Source organism: Linepithema humile, chromosome 5 (genome assembly GCF_040581485.1).
Source record: "Linepithema humile isolate Giens D197 chromosome 5, Lhum_UNIL_v1.0, whole genome shotgun sequence".
Taxonomy (NCBI): Eukaryota; Metazoa; Arthropoda; class Insecta; order Hymenoptera; family Formicidae; genus Linepithema; species Linepithema humile.
The window spans coordinates 8,997,207-9,015,441 of record NC_090132.1 but is presented as its reverse complement, the minus strand read 5'-3'; the positions used below and the strand labels follow the sequence as shown (position 1 = coordinate 9,015,441).

General features: G+C 42.7%; 1 protein-coding gene across 1 annotated transcript in view; it reads right to left on the bottom strand.

The window, feature by feature from the left end:
* Nucleotides 1-18,235, bottom strand: part of LOC105674045 (Linear Ubiquitin E3 ligase) — a 238,462-nt gene that overhangs the window by 83,574 nt on the left and 136,653 nt on the right. The window contains exon 6 of the mRNA XM_067354964.1: nucleotides 4,651-4,735. The gene's annotated coding sequence lies outside the window, so the exon portion shown is untranslated. The remainder of the gene's footprint in view (nucleotides 1-4,650; nucleotides 4,736-18,235) is intronic.

Genomic DNA, 18,235 nt, shown 5'->3' with positions numbered 1-18,235 from the left:
TAATAGATTTTCGCACAATCGATATCGCATCGGCGATAGCCGAATCTACATTGTTTCATGCATGTTAAGTAGATTTCAAATTCAATTATAATATGCGATAATATTAGGCGAGCTGGGAAACATATATACGTTCTAGTTTCTCGGATATTCTACATTCGCCCGTGATAGATTTGCGTTCCGCGCCGCTTTGGTTTATTTTCCGTGAAAAAAAAGGAAGTAATTCTTGTCGCAGTCGTTCCACCGAGCCCCAATAAAATACGTGCCGCTGCACTTTTTGATTATTTCGCAGATTTGCGATTGCGGTCGGCTTGAGTAACGACGACAGTAATTCGAGAGGAAGACAAAAAAAAAAGGGGGAAGAGAAAGGAAAGATAAGTACGGCGCGGAATAATTTATCGCGTAATTCCTATCGCGCAGAAAACGGGAACGCCGCCGGTACGGCGTCGGTGGTGTATATGGGAATAAAACGCAAAGAGTCGGCGACACATACGTCATGCAATTTGGATTATGAGGCAGCAAGAATGGAACAAGCGAAGGATTCCTGCGAGTCTTACAAAATATATAAGCAGTTGCATACTTGGTTATTAATCAAATCATTAATATATAAGCATGGAGTATGGATAAACGTACGTCATAATGTGCGCAATGCCTATATGTGATGTTTGGAATTAGTTTGCGTATTTATATGGAAAATTCGCAGTATATTTAAAAAAATCTGCTGTACAGCGAAATGAAATGATTTTTCGCGGAGTGAACGCCAGAGTTGCAAGAGTTTCAGCGTATTCTTTCTGGTTTCTCGTTTTCTCAATGTCGTAAATTAAAGTATCTAAAGTCGGTATCGCCGCCGTTAAGTGCGTATCCGTATCAGCGCCGTGAACACCTTTATCACGATGATCCACACCGACCGCGCGAATCTTTCCTACAGTCGCGATAACAACGGCGACGCCGAAAGTGTCGTGCCGGCGCGCCGAGAGGAGGAGAGAGGAGGAGAGAGAAAGAATATATTCGGCGGCGAAAAATATTAACAGCGTCCCCGAGTATTATCGCTTCCGTGCGCGGCTGAGAAAAAGTGTTCGAGGTTTCCTCCGGCTCGCATTACCGCTCCAGGTCACGCGCTTAAACGCGATTCGGCGGCATAAGTTAAAGCTCCTTCGTCGAGAGCACTGTGAATTGCCTGTTTTAAAAAAATAAAAAAAAAAAAGAAAGGAAGGGCACCACATCGAATACAACCGAATCGCGCAAATTCGCACACGTGTCCGCGTTCCGGCGCGCACCGCTACGTAACAGCGTTATCGGAGATGCATGCGGTGCAGTCGGTCGTTAGAATATCGTAGAATGGAGCGTCCCGAAGCGTGGCTTGCGCGCGGCGGACACGCACGTACGCTGTGTACGGGTCCAAATATTTGAATGCCCGTGGGCCACGAATGCCAGAAAAGAGCTGTACCGTGGCTAATGACATTACGACTTTAGGACGCTCTCGGGCAAATTACATTTGCCAGGGCGGCCGGGAGGGCGCGGGTGGACGGCCCGGGCAACGGCAGCAAATGGTATAATAATATGACTCGCTGATATCGAATGAAATTGCGGCAGAGCTCGTAGACGCGTTTAATAATTAAAGTACCGGTGGCGCTAAGTGGATCGATAATTTAGTGTTCCGCACTCGTGGACCCCTCCACCCTTTCGACTCCCCCCTTCTTTTCGGCCCTTGGTTTTTCCTTACTTTTCGGTACGCGGGTATCGCTTTAATGGAATTGGAGCACGCGCCTTTGGCGAGGATCCTGGCGCGGCGGGTGTAGGCCGCGCTACAATTTACCGGGAGACGGAGTAATTTTAGTGACACATTTTAGCATTATATTGCATCCCAGTTTTATTCCAAAATATTTCATCAAATCCTCTCGACGGCGAACGAGGACGCAGTTGTTTTCATAGAGTTTCCCCGCTTTATTTATAAACGGCGTATCACGCTCGTGATCTTTTTTTAGTTGCCGCGAGGTCGAATTAAGAGACAACACGTGCGCGTCGAAACAGAGCGCGGCACACCTGCGACAAATCGCTGGTGTTGCTCGTACACTCAAAATAACATCAATTGCAACATAGTTGATTCGAGTGCCTATATCGATGTTAAGTGTTTGTGTGTTTCTCGTTTGCTCGCGATCTAAAGGACTCGATGTAATTGTGCCGGGACGCAAAAGAGGAGGGAAAAAAAATAGAATCGAAATACATAATAATATTTAGGAAATGGAGCAAAATATGACAGGAAATTAAGCTGTAAATCATCTTAATTGCTCAAACTTTTGACGTTAATTTAAAGCTTCGAAGTCGCTTATTAACATACAAGATGGATTCATTAGGCAACAGCGCGGTTCGGAAATCTTTATCAGATTACGAATGCAGCTGGAACCACGCCTTAAGCTATTCCTCTGCTCTATTCGATGTTATAACAATGATGCCGGTTGTTCACTGCAGCGTAACAGAAAATTTCAACTCATAACGAAATTAATCTCCCTTCCTCTCCCCCACCCTTTCTCCTTTGTCTGTATTTCATTAAGATACATAACTTTCTGAAAAAGAAATATATATTATAAAAACGAGCTTATTGTACGCAATTAAGAGTGCGTATTTGCCAAAGATTATTCCAAGATTCTGTTTTAGAATATTCAGAATTATTTGATTTATCATTGAAAAATGAACTTGTAGTGCAATTTATGATAATTTCGTGCTTCTCAAGAACCAGTACTTCCGTTGTTAGCAAGAAATATCTCGCTTCTTAGCTGCTTATCTCCTTGATATATTCATATGCTGAGCCGAGCATTTTCGTGCACACGAGTGGTTTGCGCATAGAAATACTAGTCATTTTGGTATGCGGCTTAACGTGTGCAGCTTCACATCTGAGCACGCACGAACATGATCCACCACTTGTCGGTTTATCAAAAAGACTTGTGCGCTAAGCAGTTCTCCGTGTGAACGGTATTCTCGCTGCTGTTCGCATTGCGCACGAAATAAATTCGTTTAGTAACTATTAATTGCAGCGTAGTCTGAGAGACACACGTATACGAAATTTCAAAAATAATGCAATTTAAATAATCCCTCTGTAACAAAAATAATCCTTTTCATTTCTACCTCGTTTCCTCTCTAATTGTGCGATAAAAAGAATTGAGATTTCAAAATTTCTCAAGCTCAAAATCTCACGACTGCTATTTCAAGTACGTTCTGAAGTATCTAAATTATTATAAATTAGTTCGCTGTAATATGATTGTGCGTTAATGTATATATATATATATACTACTCGCTATTTCCCATTGAACGTATATTATAAACGAGCGGAGCAGCGTTTTGCACGTCACAAAAATGCCCAAGTCAGTACGCGCCTTACCGGCCTCACCTTTTTGCATCTCTCGACGGAACAAGCGGAGGCGCCGGTGCATCAATCAGCCTTCGAAGGAAGAGCCGCTAATTGCACCATCCACTATATCTTGATCAATCGAACGTGGGGCGTTGGAATTAATTAGAACGATGACGTGCTCGCTCACGACGAGCCGTTGTAGCGTTCGGTCGCGATAGAAGTCGTCGATTCGGTTGTACCGGGCAGATACCATATCTTAAGTGAGTAGTTTCCCGTCGCTCGAGGATCAAAAACGAGGAACGCTGGCCGAGATAAAACGAGCAAATTGCCTCGCCGGCTGTGCGAGCCTATCGCACGAAACGACTTTCCTGACAGTTAGTGTGATTTCAAAATAAATTCACTGGACGCAGGGCGATAACTAATTTCGTAGAGATAGCGGCTGCGTTTTACGACGTCAGCCATACCTCCTGATCGGAAAAAGGAATATACTCTGTCTCGTCTCGATAGAATTGTGGAATCGAATATTTTAATAATGATCGTAGAGCTACTCCCGCAGCGCGAAAACGACGAAAAAGTCACGAGAGATAAGACAGCCCATCTAAAAATACGCATCGCTCACCAACACAGCTGGATATTCTCACAGATTATCAGAGCATTTTTTCTATTTATATAATTATCTGTCTGCACGGAATTTCTCCGTGTAAATTAATGAATCGACCGTCAGAAATAATAACAAACTCGTCTAACCGAGTGCGGTCGTCATTTCAGGATTAATTACGCGCGCATCAACGGCAACGCGACAATCGCCGGCAAATCGACTTCTTGTTCTGAAAGTCTATTACGTTCTTGCGATACTTTTTGGCGGCGCGAACCCGGCCGGTCACGAACTGTTCGCATAGATAATATTCGATGATTTATAACGTTACGGCGCGGACGCGGCCCGGGATCCTCGCGCGGGAGAGAAAGTCATCGCTCGTTAAAGGTACACGCAACACTAAATAACATCGATGGATGATAACGAGCAAAAAATAAATAATAATGTCGTCGCGAATGCACAGCCCCGCTTTGATTAAAAAGTATAAACGAGCCCGTCCACGGCGCGGACCTGTGTCAATTTCTGTGGCAATTACACCGCCGGGAGATCTCCGCCACGCCGATTTTCGACAGTCATCGTCGCATCACGCCGCGGAATCACGAGTTATTCCGTATTAAGTGCCCATTCTATGACCCTCGTCCCTCCCCATCGCTCGCATCTCTTTCTCGCCCCCTCGTGCATCGTGTATCCCGCTCTTTCTCACACCACTTACCTTATTTGGGCTGATTGCACCACAACGGCCATCAAGCAGGGAGACCCGGCACGACTACGTCACTTCCAAATCCTGACAGGAGATCCTGCAAAGAGAAGAAGTACATTGTACAACAACCGCCAAAAAGAGGATCTTATCGTTGCGGGTATCGTGTTTTCGGAGAAGGGGGCGTAACGTAACGTTTTCTCGTGTGTCGTAACGCGCGTCTTGTGCCACGTAGTTGCCTCACGGCAACTTGGAAATTTTCTATAATTATTGATAGCATCGATAATATTACAATATTATGTAATATTACGATCGATAATATTATATAATACGTTGACGTGGCTGCTAAAGTTCTCTTGTTATGCACGGCAAAGTTCGTAGATCATCTACAACGTATCTCGAACGACTCGAAAAAGACTGATCATTAAAAACTTTTCAGCCGTAAAGCTATAAGTAAATTTCGTGACAGCATTCCCGAAAAATTAACTATTGAGAATGCCTTCGTTTTCACTTTAAAGTTCACGGAGTGAAATGGAAGTATTCATGAATCAGCGATGTAAAGACGGATGAAAGATGGATATCATTATTATCGGGTTTCCTTCGCATAAATAAGATGTTACCCAAAAAGATATCCTTTGAAAATATTTGCCTGCGGTAATTAGAATCTTAAAATACCTTTTGTGTTAAATCTTCGATTATTCGAGCTAATTTATGCAAAGCATTTATCTACACTACGTGATCTCACTCGGCACGTAAAATATTACGGGTGTAGCTCGAATTCGCAGATATAAGGGTCGCAAAGGTCGTTAAAGATACAGGGTGAGACCGTCCCTCACGAGAATGTTTCTCGTAATGGGAACGGCGAGTGACGCGGAAAATCAATATTGAGAGGTAAACAAACAATAAATATGAATTGTTCCGTGAGTCAATCATGCGCCAGCGGCGAAAATGTGCTTGTAATAAAATTAAGTGGATGTGCAAATTAATGTGATCTGCGATAACGAATAATAAATGTATAAACGGTACATTTATATTAGCGTATAATTAGACCAGTAAATACAGGAGACTTAAGTGTAACGTCATCGTCGCATTATACGTCCAGGCGTAAAATTGTACACATAACTTTCTCGTAAATTGTTTTTGAAATTTAAATGCAAGACACTGGACGATTAGGCGCGGCGAAAAGAGGATGAGAGCCGAGCGGTAACGTCGGGAAATTATATGTTAGTACTGCGTACGCATAAGCGATGTAAGTAGGGTATCTATACGGTGCCTTAATAAAGATGAGTGACGACGCTTAATTAGTATTAGCTTAAAAGATACCTGACTGCCCATATATGAGTACGTTAACCGTAAGCACTGACAATAAACGTCCCGGGGAATTTAGTTGTCAGAGATAAAGGATGCTAATGGTGCGAGCGCGCAACATTTATGCAGGCAATGATATCAACCGAGTGTTCCGAGTGGTTTATTATTATGGCACGTTCGTATTGCACTTTCTGCCGTTAAAATGCACGCCGGTGAAAAAAAAAAAAAAACAACAACGAATTTCCCCGGCGCTTTGCAGATGTCATTCACTTTTCTACTGGAACATTTATGAGCGACTAACTAATAGCCGTTCCGAAAATCAGACATGACGTTTAATTAAAAGTGCAAATATCGCACATAGCGGACACGGCACGAATTCTAGAAACCGATCAATACGCGCGCGGTAAGTAATTTAATTACACACACAAATAGACACGATGCGATCTTTTGCCGCGATTTGTAGATGTGTATGTACGGCCAATACGTGGAAACGAGCATGCACATAATGGACACTTTCCCAAATTATTTACTATATAAATGAGTAATTTCGCCAATACGTATAGATTCGTAATTACGACAAAACGCCGGAGAAATCGACACGATGCCATTTCCAAGGCAGCCGAGTGTGCCACGTACGCCGAATTAAAGCGCCATTTTGAGAGACCGTCAGCATCCTGGCACAAAGGCTCGCATCGGGACGTGACGGCGACGCTTAATTCGCAAAAAAAAAAGGAAAGATCTCTCTCGTCCGTCGTCTCTAGACGTATTCCAGTCAAGTGTACTACGAAAGGCATCCTTGTGAGGAGGTATCGCGCCAATTGTGGAAGACAAAGAACGCAAGGGGTGAATCGAAGGTGAAGGACCGACGGGATGTTCTCTGAATAAAACGGTCCATTTGCCAAGGGCTAAGGGCTAAGGGCTAAGGGCATGGGTGAAGAGTAAATATGCAAGAGCCCTCGTTCTTCCGTGAAAGAGAGACAGAAAGAGGGAGGGAAAAAGAGAAAAGTGGAGTTGGAACTTACTTCCGGAGCTTATAACCCTACCCGTGGTTGTGTTATTGCAGGCAGCCTTGACTTGCTCAAGAAATATTACCGGGCCGCGTGTATATTCTTCGAAATTACTCGGGACGCGACAAATTTCATCTCCGGGATTCGGATGTTTAACACGGACGATGGTAATGTTATCAAATGCACTGTAAATCCGTATCTCCGAGCCAAATTACCATAAGTCCGAATATCCTGAGATTTTTCGAGTGACTATATCATTTTATTAGACAATGCATTTATCTTCGCGGTTAAAGCGTCCAAAATTTCGTGCTTAAAAGAAGAATAGGAATGAGAAGTGCCGTAAGTTCACGTATTATTCCACTATATATTTTCCAAGATTTTTTTATTCAAATATACTGAACTTAAATTCTTATTAAATTCTCTTGTTTTGCAATAAATTATATTTCATCTTATAATTGGCGCTTGTGCTAGATTAGTTCATTAAATACACAGGATAGCTTAAATTAGTTTTCATTTATAAATAATTTTACAAGTTTTTAAAAATTTTCGAAATTAAATTTAAAATAATTATACAATTGTGAAATTTAATTCGTATCTGTATGAAATAAAAATGCAACGATTACTGTAACAATTAATATTTTTGAAACTTACATGCCTGCAGGCAATAATTAATTACTGATTACAGCTTTAAATTCTCTACCAAGCACTGTGGAAAGAGCCAATGTCTAAAAATATACATTAATTATTATTTATAGTCGTTAATTATTTGCGAGTAAATGTACTAGTAAATGAAAATCACGCGCACACATTATCGTTTAAGAGCGCCTTTGTTACAAGCATATTGATTGCGATGTAAAATGAACGAATGACGGGAAGTCTACGTCATCGCAGGTCTTCGATTACAATGATTTATTGATAACGCACGTCCGACGAAACACGATTTCGATCTTGAATACAAAATAGGCAAATGAAGTATCGCAATGTTTCACCGTTCGTCTTTCATACTTGATTGCCGTTCAAAATGTGGCCCCCATTGCTAACTTTGATCTGCGTATTACCAGTCGATTAAATATTGAAATCGTTATTCTATCTTCAGTCCGAAATTTTATTAGTGACAAACACGTATGAAAATCCAGCAGAATTCTCCGAAAACAATCGGCGGCGCCGAGTTTTTGTGCTGGACGACAAAAACACATTTTTTTTCTATAGTCGTTTGAGCACAGTTATATACAGGCTTGCGAGATATTTTTTTCCATAGAGAGGATGGGATTCGATTTCATGCGAGTTCGAAATCCGTGAATTGTCCGCAATTTTAAACGAATCATGACATTCAATTTGTTCCGCCCATAAAAAAATGAAAATTTTTTTCGTCACGATATTTTTCAGCAAGCGTAAGCAGAGATTGGAGCTAAATTAAAGCACTTAGCGTTTTCGCATGGAAAATCTGTTTGAAAAATTCTGGGTTTCTCACGAGTAAAGGTGAATCTCATGAAAAGCACACGCGCGAGGAACGCTCTCTTGATCACGCTGACCTAATAATGAAAGGAAAGCTTAGGCGGGGTATCAGGACCACCATGACACGTGTCCTTCATTTCCGCCGTATAGAATAGACTGCTGGGGAAAGCACAATATTAGGAGAGATTAACTAATTTATTCGACAAAGGCACTAGAATTGACGTATTTCTAATAATACGCAATAAGAGTTTATCGTAAAATAAATAATTAAAACGCTTCCAAAATATTCCGTAAGATTTCTCCAACTTTTACGAAAGCCAACTTTATAAATGCAATTGCAATATGTATTTTAATTAATTTTATTACTTGTTTAATAACTTGTGTATTTTAATTTTAATATTTTACGTCTGAACTTTACGCACTGCGAGCTATACATTTGCAATTCGTATTAGGAAATTAGGAAGATGTCTTTTGCATATTTTATAATGTAGAATATAATAACTAGGTGTGCGCATGAAAGGGGATTACTCGTGAGCCGAGCGCAACGTGCTGCTCTTCCGCAGTTGAATTTTCCGCGAGTACCAGCCTCGTGGAATTAGACCTATTCAGAGGGGCCATCGATAGAGGAGGGCAGTCGGTGTATCCACTCGAGCAGAATCCCAGGCCAAGCCGAAAAGCCGGGTGGCGCGCAGTCCCCTATAGTCCGTGTCTAATCCGCGTTCGTCTCGCCCGCTCACGGGGCATCTCCCATGAAGGTTGTCCTTTTGCCTGTTCATCCCAGGTCGCAGGAACCGCCGTCCGTCGGTCGCGGATCGGTCCTTCGACGATTGCCAATTCCTTATACGCCGAGAAATCACGCCACTGACAAAAAGCAGCAGCTGTTGATTTCATCGATGATCTATCGAAATGCTCAGATGCGCTCGAGTAATCAAAATGGATCGAAAGTTATTGTCTGGATTTGTTCCTTACTGCGCTTTTGTTTAATTATTGATCGAGGAAGCTACTGCGATCTCATTTGCCATGCACGCTTGCTCCGGATTAATTAATTTTTCATGTGATAAACACTAATCCAACTGTAGATTCATTTTAATTATATATAATGAAATTACGCATTGTTTCTAACCTGGATATGTGTTTTAATATAAAAATTTAATAAAATTATAATTGATAGAAAAATTTGAAATTTCAAATGTTAAATTTAAAGTTTAAAGTGAAGAACAATCAATCGTTATTTTAGATACGCTTTGTATTTTTATGTTTTCTCTCAATTTTTTAATTTTGATGTTCTATGAAAAGTATTCTTGAAATATTTTTAGTTTTATTTTTCAGAAAAACGTTTACGTAAAATTGCAATTTTAAGAACATTTCAACTGAGAGTTAAATTTGGTCGTGGTATAATCGAGTTAACTTCCTTTGTCGCCTTATCGAAACCATCAACTTCATTAATTTTCCACTAGCCTTTTATAATGTCCGATGTAAAAAAGTGTGTGGCATCTGGATAACGTTGTTCGCTTAAAACGATTCTTTCGCCGAAATTTATTCCGCGGCACGTTTCCGCGTTTTCTCTGATACCAACTGACGAGTTCTCTTACAAGATGACGCCCAAGCGGGGTCGCTTTAGCGTACGTAATATTCTCCCTCAATGTACTTAACGGCGGCCCTTTATCTCCGATATCGCTAATGAGAAAAAGAAACAAGTCAGCCGAGCTCAAATGAATTTTGTCATCGGCACGGTGCTCGCGCGCGATCGATAACCACCTGAGGGCAAGAGTAAACACCCTTGCGCGCATACACACACACACACACATATATATACACGGCGTAGCCGCGATTACGACTGCAGAGGTATGCTCGACAAGCGTGAAAAGTCCGACGCTTCGAGAAGACCGCGTAATCGACTCACTGTCGAAAAATTCGAAGCGCAAACAAGAGACGCTCGAAGACGTCTCGGCACCGCGCCGTCGCCGCTCGTGTTAACACGAGTCGAACCTTTCGACCTTTTTCCAAGAGGAGTGGCATAAGATCTTACCTCCACAAAATATTTGGCTAGCGCGCCAGAGCTCCGCTATATATTTGCTCGGCTTAATTCCAAACGCACGCGAACGCCGGCGTACGGCTCGTGAACGCGAGTCCGCCGCGTTTCCGCGTTGACGAGTGAACGACCGCCGCCGCCGCCGCCGAAGAGATCTCTCTGTGGGAAAAACGTCGGACGATTCGTCAGGGATAGCAGCCAACACGTGTTCCGGTCCGTGACCAATATAACCGGATACTATGGGCCGCCTCCTATGAACCACCCTCTACCAGCCGCGCCGTACGAGCGAAGAAATGTCAGATGCACGCGTGCATCTGGATATTCTGGATCATTGTCGGCGAGATCTGTGGAGGAGGAAATCGCTTCGAAATTCGTGCACCGTGACAGCGCTACGCCGGCCCCAGGCGCTTACTGCTGTTCATCGTTTTCTTTTCGTCAAACGTGCATTCGTACGATTCATTCATTCAAATTGCTTTTCCTTCAATAAAGCTTTATTGTTGGTAAAAAAAAAATAGATACTAATATCTTATACCATATCTTACCCATGAATTGATTTCCGAAGAGAAGAGTTTCGATGGACTCTTAATTTAGAACTCTTTTTTTTTTTGAGAATTGTGGAATTACTGTTTGATTTTCCAGCGTATTCCATTTCCCTGAAATATGCATTAAGGGAGGTAACGAGAGTCATTTGCTATCGACGTATTGATTATTTAAAAATATTCTAACAGGCACGCGATGACGTGTGTTGATAGTTCGACCACGTGACGTTTCATAGAAACAATGTACACTCATGTACATGTTCTATCTCTTTCGTCGAACATTTTTTGAAGAAACTAATCTGCGAGTCTTTCAAACACCGAACGTGACGGCAAAGCAACCTTAATTTGCGTAATGGATTCCAAATGTTTGTGATGCTTTAAGACAATGTTATTTTCTGAACGTGGCGAGTGACGCGTTGAAATAATCACATGCATGAGGTCGCGGAGCGTGAGAAGAAAGCGGCTTCCATTTGCGCTGGAATTATTCCACAGTACGTATTCGCCTCTCGATGCCCTGCCAGGTCATAAACTTTGATTTCATAAACGCGTTCAAGCCGCTATTGCGTCGTCGGCTTTGATTTAATAGAGGCTAATGGATAGGGGTGGTCCGCCGGCTGGGTGGTCCTGTCGCAGGACTTTGTTTAATTATGACGTATGGCCCGTGAGTTCGCCTTTCCTGCGATTTAAGTAGGATCACGCCGAACGCTCGGGGAACACTTTTGAAAACGTCGCTTTGTTTCTCGCAATCATCATTTCGATGGACATAATTGCGGAAACAAACATCGCAAGCTTGAAAAAGGAGAAAAAATACGACACAGTGACAAATATACGACAGAGACGAGATTAAAGACAAATGTCATTTCACAGCCTGCATCGCTCGACGAACATGCGGATATCGAAAAGCACTGCGGTAAAACGTATGAAAGACGTCATAACGGCTCGCTCGCTCGTTCCAAGAAATATTTAGCCGCATTCTTGCGTCTAATTGTAACTGTCAGCTGACTCACCGACAGTAAATCGATTTGGCGGTTAAGTACTCCGCGTCAAGCCAATCACGAGCTCGTTTCCGCTGAAAACGGCGCCAGTAGCAGGTTAGTCATAGTACATTTATCCGACATGTAAGCCCTGTCACCGATTAAATCACCACAATGCCGGTGATTTTCGCGTTGGACAACTCGTTACAATCTACCCATTGCTGGTAGCAGGTCATAAAGCGATAGAAAGCATCTCTAAAAGACAATGAAATGGGTGATATTTGGAAACTGTACATTTCATGCCTGATTCAGGTAACACGCTGTATTATAAAATAATAATAGCTTAATAATTACACACAACAAAGGATTATTTCCTAAAAAACATAACAAATAATATTAAATAACAAATAAAGAATAGATTTTTGCTTTTATTTGTTTTGTGAATGTTGTACATACAATGCATGCTATTAAATTAAATGATTATATAATTAAGTTAATGTAATATAACAATGTAATATTAAATTCGATATTTCTCGCGCTTATAATGTTATATTTTTATTATTGTTAAAAAATAATGTTTATCGAAATTATTATAATATCGCATTACTCGCTTTCAACGTGACTATGTTAGGCAATTGTATTATAAATTTGTAAACATTGAATTAAATAATTTTAACATATGTATTCTATAAAATTTTGATATTTTTTTTATAATAATAAAACTATAAATTCGGAAAATGTTACCTTATTTAGCATTACATTAACTAAATTATACAATTATTCAATTTAATAGCATATATAATATTGTACAAAATATGAGAAGCAAATAAAAGCAAAAAAATTTGTTTTTTATTTGCCATTTTATTGCGGAACATAAAATACTGCAGTGCAATCTTCTGGAATTTAAAGTTACGGATTTATTTTCCAATTTATGCGTACGGGGCAATATATAACACTTTTCATAAAAATTTTTTTCAAAAATGAAGAAATGGGTTTACTACCGGCACAAAAAGAGATTTTAACACAAAAGTTTGGTTAGCGGGACTGTCGTGGAGAAATTTGAAGGATGCCTAAAACGTAGTGCCCAAGCGGAGCAAATTGTTGCCCGGTGTAAACCTCAAAGCCGTGACGATTAGGACCGCCGGGAAACGAGAAAAACGGGAAAAGAAGCAAGCTGTGTGGTTCAAGAAACTAAACACGCGTAACGGCCTTCCAGATCGGCGATGCCCGGACAAACGACAAAAGCGAAAAATCGTCTCTCTCGTGATTTTGCAGTTATTACAAAAAAAATTCATAAAAAAGTGTTAACTGGAAAGTAAATAGACGTAAAGCATATATATATATTTTTATTTCTTCTTCGCCAACCGGGCAAGGCTGGCAAAGTGAAAACCGAAGGACATCCGCTCGACGAACAAAAATGATCCTGCCGGACGCGACGCACGCTACGCAAGGCAAATTAACTTGTTGACGCGGGAGATTGCAGGCGTATTCGCTGATGGAATAAAGTAAAGTCAATGTCGCCGCTGTTACGGAAGCGTGACGCCTCGCAGCTGGATCGAGAAAGATCGGGATAATCGAGTGCGGGGCAAGAAAGTGCGCGACGGAGACGCGATCACGGGGGCCGCAGACGCAAACCAGAGCACTCTGGGAAGTCTCGGTGAGCCGCTTTCTCCGATTTGAGGAATGACAGCCACGACGCGATCGGTCCGACAAAAACCCTCTACGTCCGCTTAATACCGGACTAGTGCAGAAACGACGTTCCCAGGGCGACGCCGTCATGACTCAGACGCGAGGCGTAGGTGGGTCCGGTAAGCAGGAAAAAGCGAGAGGGAACGGATGAAATCTTAACTGGGAGATCCCGGGGATCTCGGCGCACAACTTGATTGTGTCGAAAGAGCGAAAAAAAGGTCGCCGCACTGCAGTAAAGTAACATCGTTTCGCCGAAAAACAAGTAAGTTCGCAGCTTGAGTTTTACAAAAAAAAAAAAACCTTTTGTCGAGCAGAGACACGCTTTCGAATTTCTATACTAAATCAAATTAACAATCTATTTTCCGAATATTTGTGCCATATTTTTGCACAATTTTTGTTTTAAAAAAAATTCTTTGTTATTAAGTAAACGTTAAAGCGTAGCATGATTGCCTTTATTGTGGTGACTTTGCCATTATCGATGTTGTCACATGCACCATGCTACTTATGATGCAATAGTCTTTTGAAAAATTTTTCGAAAATTTTGTAAAATCCTCGTGCAAGTGCATGCAAATCGATGCAAAGATATATTAAAATAAATACATAGTATATGCATAGGAAAAAAAAAGTAAAAACCAATATCGTATAAAATATTTAAAAATAGAGTTAAAATACTCGGAGCAGTAGAAAAACATTAAAAACCCTTTAAAAAAATCCTTCGGAAAAAAATAGTTTCGAAAAATAGCAAACAAATAATAAGGATCTGCGCGAGGCAATGAAAAATACGTTAAAGGAACTGCTTTTGCAGCGAAATGAGTTATCTCCGCATCTTAGCGCGATGATATCTCAGCGCTACCGTGCGCTTAACGATTTTTCCCAGATGCCCGTTCCTACTCGCGACGCGAATTCCGCAGCGTCTTATACGCCGAGAGCCAAGAAAGCCAGTAAAGAAGGCATCGTACGAACGGAGTAAAAACGCGTGACGTACCTGCGATCTACCTATGCCGCAGGGGACCACCCGCACGCAACCTGCGTCACCTTCTTTTCTTTGCCTCCCACCTCTCTCTCCCCCTTTTTCCTCCATCTCTTCCACCAACGAGCGTTTCCTCGCCTCCCGGTCTCGGCCCACTGCCCCCTTTGCGGCCTGCGGATCAAAGCCGCGCGGATTTATCACTCGGTCGTACTTTACAAATGGACACACTCGTGCTCCTTTTTGGAGTGCGGCGTCGCGCGTGGTCGTCCTTGCGATGGTGCCATTTGACAGCGGCTAAAAAATTGCCACTGAACTCTAAACGACGTTTTACATAATTTCGCGCTCTCAACTGTTTTTGCTTTAATTAGAACGACGGGTGAAAAAAGGAATAAAAGAAAACCTGGATAATAATAAACGTTTAATCTTCGATTCCAATTATTTATTTAATTAACGGTTTGAAAATTTATAGTTGACGGAGTTCTCCAATAACGCGCTTTTTACGACACGCTGTTTTTTCCAGGCACACATTTTGACTTTCGCTGTCTATTAGGAAATAAAGTGACGTAAGATCGTTACGCTTTTCGAATAATCCCGTTACAATTTCGTGGAGTTTAATTTCACGCCCGGCCAACAAATGTCCGTGGCACAGCTGTTTTTGACAAATCCAGTAATCATATTTCATTCCCCGATACTCTCGGGGGGGACGGCCATCTACTGCGAGTATTCAACGTTTCCGAACGACAGGGACATATTTTTGCGCGGCAAATTTCAGCGGCGATTTTTTTCTAGCGCGGACGTGGGTGCACGCGTTCGAAGCGTGATTTCCCCCTTTTTTTTTTTTTTTTGTTGTTCTCGCCCGTCCCTCCGCCACGTGCGGCACAATGCGACCGAAACGACGAGGACGCGTTAACCTCGTTAGTATTCCCGATAGTAAGAGGAAGTTCCGCGAGTAAAACGCCATCCAAAACCCCACCGTCCTTTGTTAAGATTTAAGCAAGTAGCTGGCGGTGGCGTGATAAATTTTGATTACGTGGCCAAGACTTCCGAAAGGGTTGGGAGCGCGTGCGCGACTCCATGCCCACCACGGTGGCCCGGGAATAATTAGGACCGAAGAAGGAAAATATCTAAGCCCGTCACGTAGCCTGACATAGTCAAAGGAGACGATAGACGACTTGAACGGTATTCACAGCGGGGGTGGTCCCGTAAGAGCCGCTTTGCGGTAAAATTCAAAAGGCATCATCACCTCAAAAATATAAAGAAGGCTTCCTTTTTCGGAACTCTGTCCCCATAGCTTACAATTAGAAAGCGGATTACTGAATAATGACTTTTTCCAAATACCCGTGTCTGCGGGGAGCGCGGCAGACTTTATAAGCCTCCTCGAACACGGAATCCAGATACCTAAGTACATATCCGCGTGACGGATGCCACCTTTCCAGAGGAGGAGCAGAAAACAATCGGATTTCCGCTCTGCTGCGATTCCGGGAACGAATGCCGTAAAGGTTGAGCATTACTTACGCTCACTCAGCTCAGATAAGACACCTCCGTGTGTTATAGCGCACGGCGCACCGTATCGCGGATGAATGGAAATATGGGACAAGAGAATCTATAAAAGAAATTGCATATCAAAAATTGCACGTTGCCTGCAATCGGTTATGCAAAGTAAAAAATCGATACATTTGATATTACAAAACAATAGCGCGCGCAATGTTTTGTAACAAAATTTAGTTAAATCTCGAAATAAGAAGTTGATGAAAACTTGTAAAAACAACATGAATGAGAGAAGACAACATAAATTACGTAATGAGCGTAATTAATTGCCAAGCAATTTTTTTTAAAATAAAATAAAAGAAATGCAATTAAATTTATAAATAAAATCGTCAGCAACTTTGCGATTCTGAATAATTAACCGCGGAAAAGTTTTTTCCGCGTCATGTTCCCTCTTCGTAGCCGTCGGAATATTTTTCTTTAACGTTTTTGTCGCGAGAAACCGAGGGGAATATTATGATATTCCGTTCCTAGCAGATCGCCTTGTATAATAACAATGATATTTTTCTTTGCTGAGCAACTTAAATTGTGAATATGAAGGATCGCAGAAGTGTAATTCCGCCGCTGGGAGACGCGAGACGTCGAAGAAAAAAGCCCGCGGGACGGAGCACATCAAAGTCTACAGCACGGCGCAAAGAAAATTAATTAACACTCTTTGCATCTCCGAGCGTGTTCGCTTTCAACGGAATTCACTCTTTGCTTTCCGGCAGCCGAGAGGGAAAGAGGCCGGTATGCCTCACCTACGTCTGCATTATGAAGGAGCAAGGCGGTAATTCGAAACGGAAGGAGTCGGGCGATGAGCCGGGGAAAATATTCGTCCTCTCGAAGCGATCGAGCGACGAATTCGTTTATCGGGAGAGAACGGTCGCTCGCTTTTAATCGCTCGCGTAAAGCAATCGACGTCGCAACGGACAACGGGAGGAGGAGGAGGAGGAGGAGGAGGACGAGGTTCCGGCTCTTTTCTCACCGAGAGAGATCGATCGGCCGCTCTTTGGGTCGCCGAACTTTCGTTTTCTATCCGGCATCGCCTCGTTCTTCCGCGCCGTTGAGAACCGAATGCTCGAACGCTGGCTGAAGGCAGGGGATAATGCTCGGGGATCGTTCGTACGGGTAGGGAAGACGGTGATCACTAGCCATTTTCTCTCCGCCTCGACAAGCTATTCCGCTCTCAGCGCAGCGACTATAACAGCGATCTCCACTATGCGCTCTTATCTTTTTTTTCCCTTTTCATTATACCGGACCGACCGCGGTGGTCCCCGGAGCGTCCTGCGCGCCCTTCGTGAATAAAAAAAAAAAATAGTTAACGCGATATGCACTTTGCGCGCACCTTGCACAAAACGTCGTTATTATCGAGCGTTGTTTTCGGTGTAAATCGTTCGAGTGATAAATCTGCTTGGAAGAACGTAGGAGAGATTGAAAGAGATCCGAGCCTCGTCCGGCAGAAGCGCACGCTCGCTCGGCGTTATTGCGGACTTCGGGATAGACATTAAACCCGTAGAATTCCGCGAAGAGAGAAATTGCAGATCGAGGGCGGCCGATCGAACATGGCGAACGCGGAATGCGAGGTGCATCCTGCAATGCACGCGCCCGACGGCGGGTACCACGGCGGATACGAAAGAATGGTAAAAGGGTGATCGAGCGCGCGCGCGCGCGCGCCCGCCGCGGTGGGAGAGGGCGACGGACTCGTCGGTTACCCCGGGGCACGGACGCCATATTTTATTACTTAAACGGCATGCCGGGGAGGCTGTTTGTTGGTTAAACAAGGAATTAATGCCGCGGCAATCTGTCATTACGTGCACTCGACGACTCACATCGTTGCATGATGCGCCTCTCGCATGCCTCCTCATCTCGCTTTCCGTTTTGCATCCTTTTTCTCCCGGCGCTCTCTTCAGGAACGGATCTATACACTGACTAATGAAACTCGAGTTTCAAGGACACTACCGTTGAAAAGAGTTGATTCTTCGAAAACATTTGTTACTTATTTTAAAGCTACGAAAATGCGGTAAAGAAAATAAAAGATGTTTCTCTTCCTTTGTGGATTTGCTAATGGGTTTCTACAGGTCATTGAGTGAATAGAACGT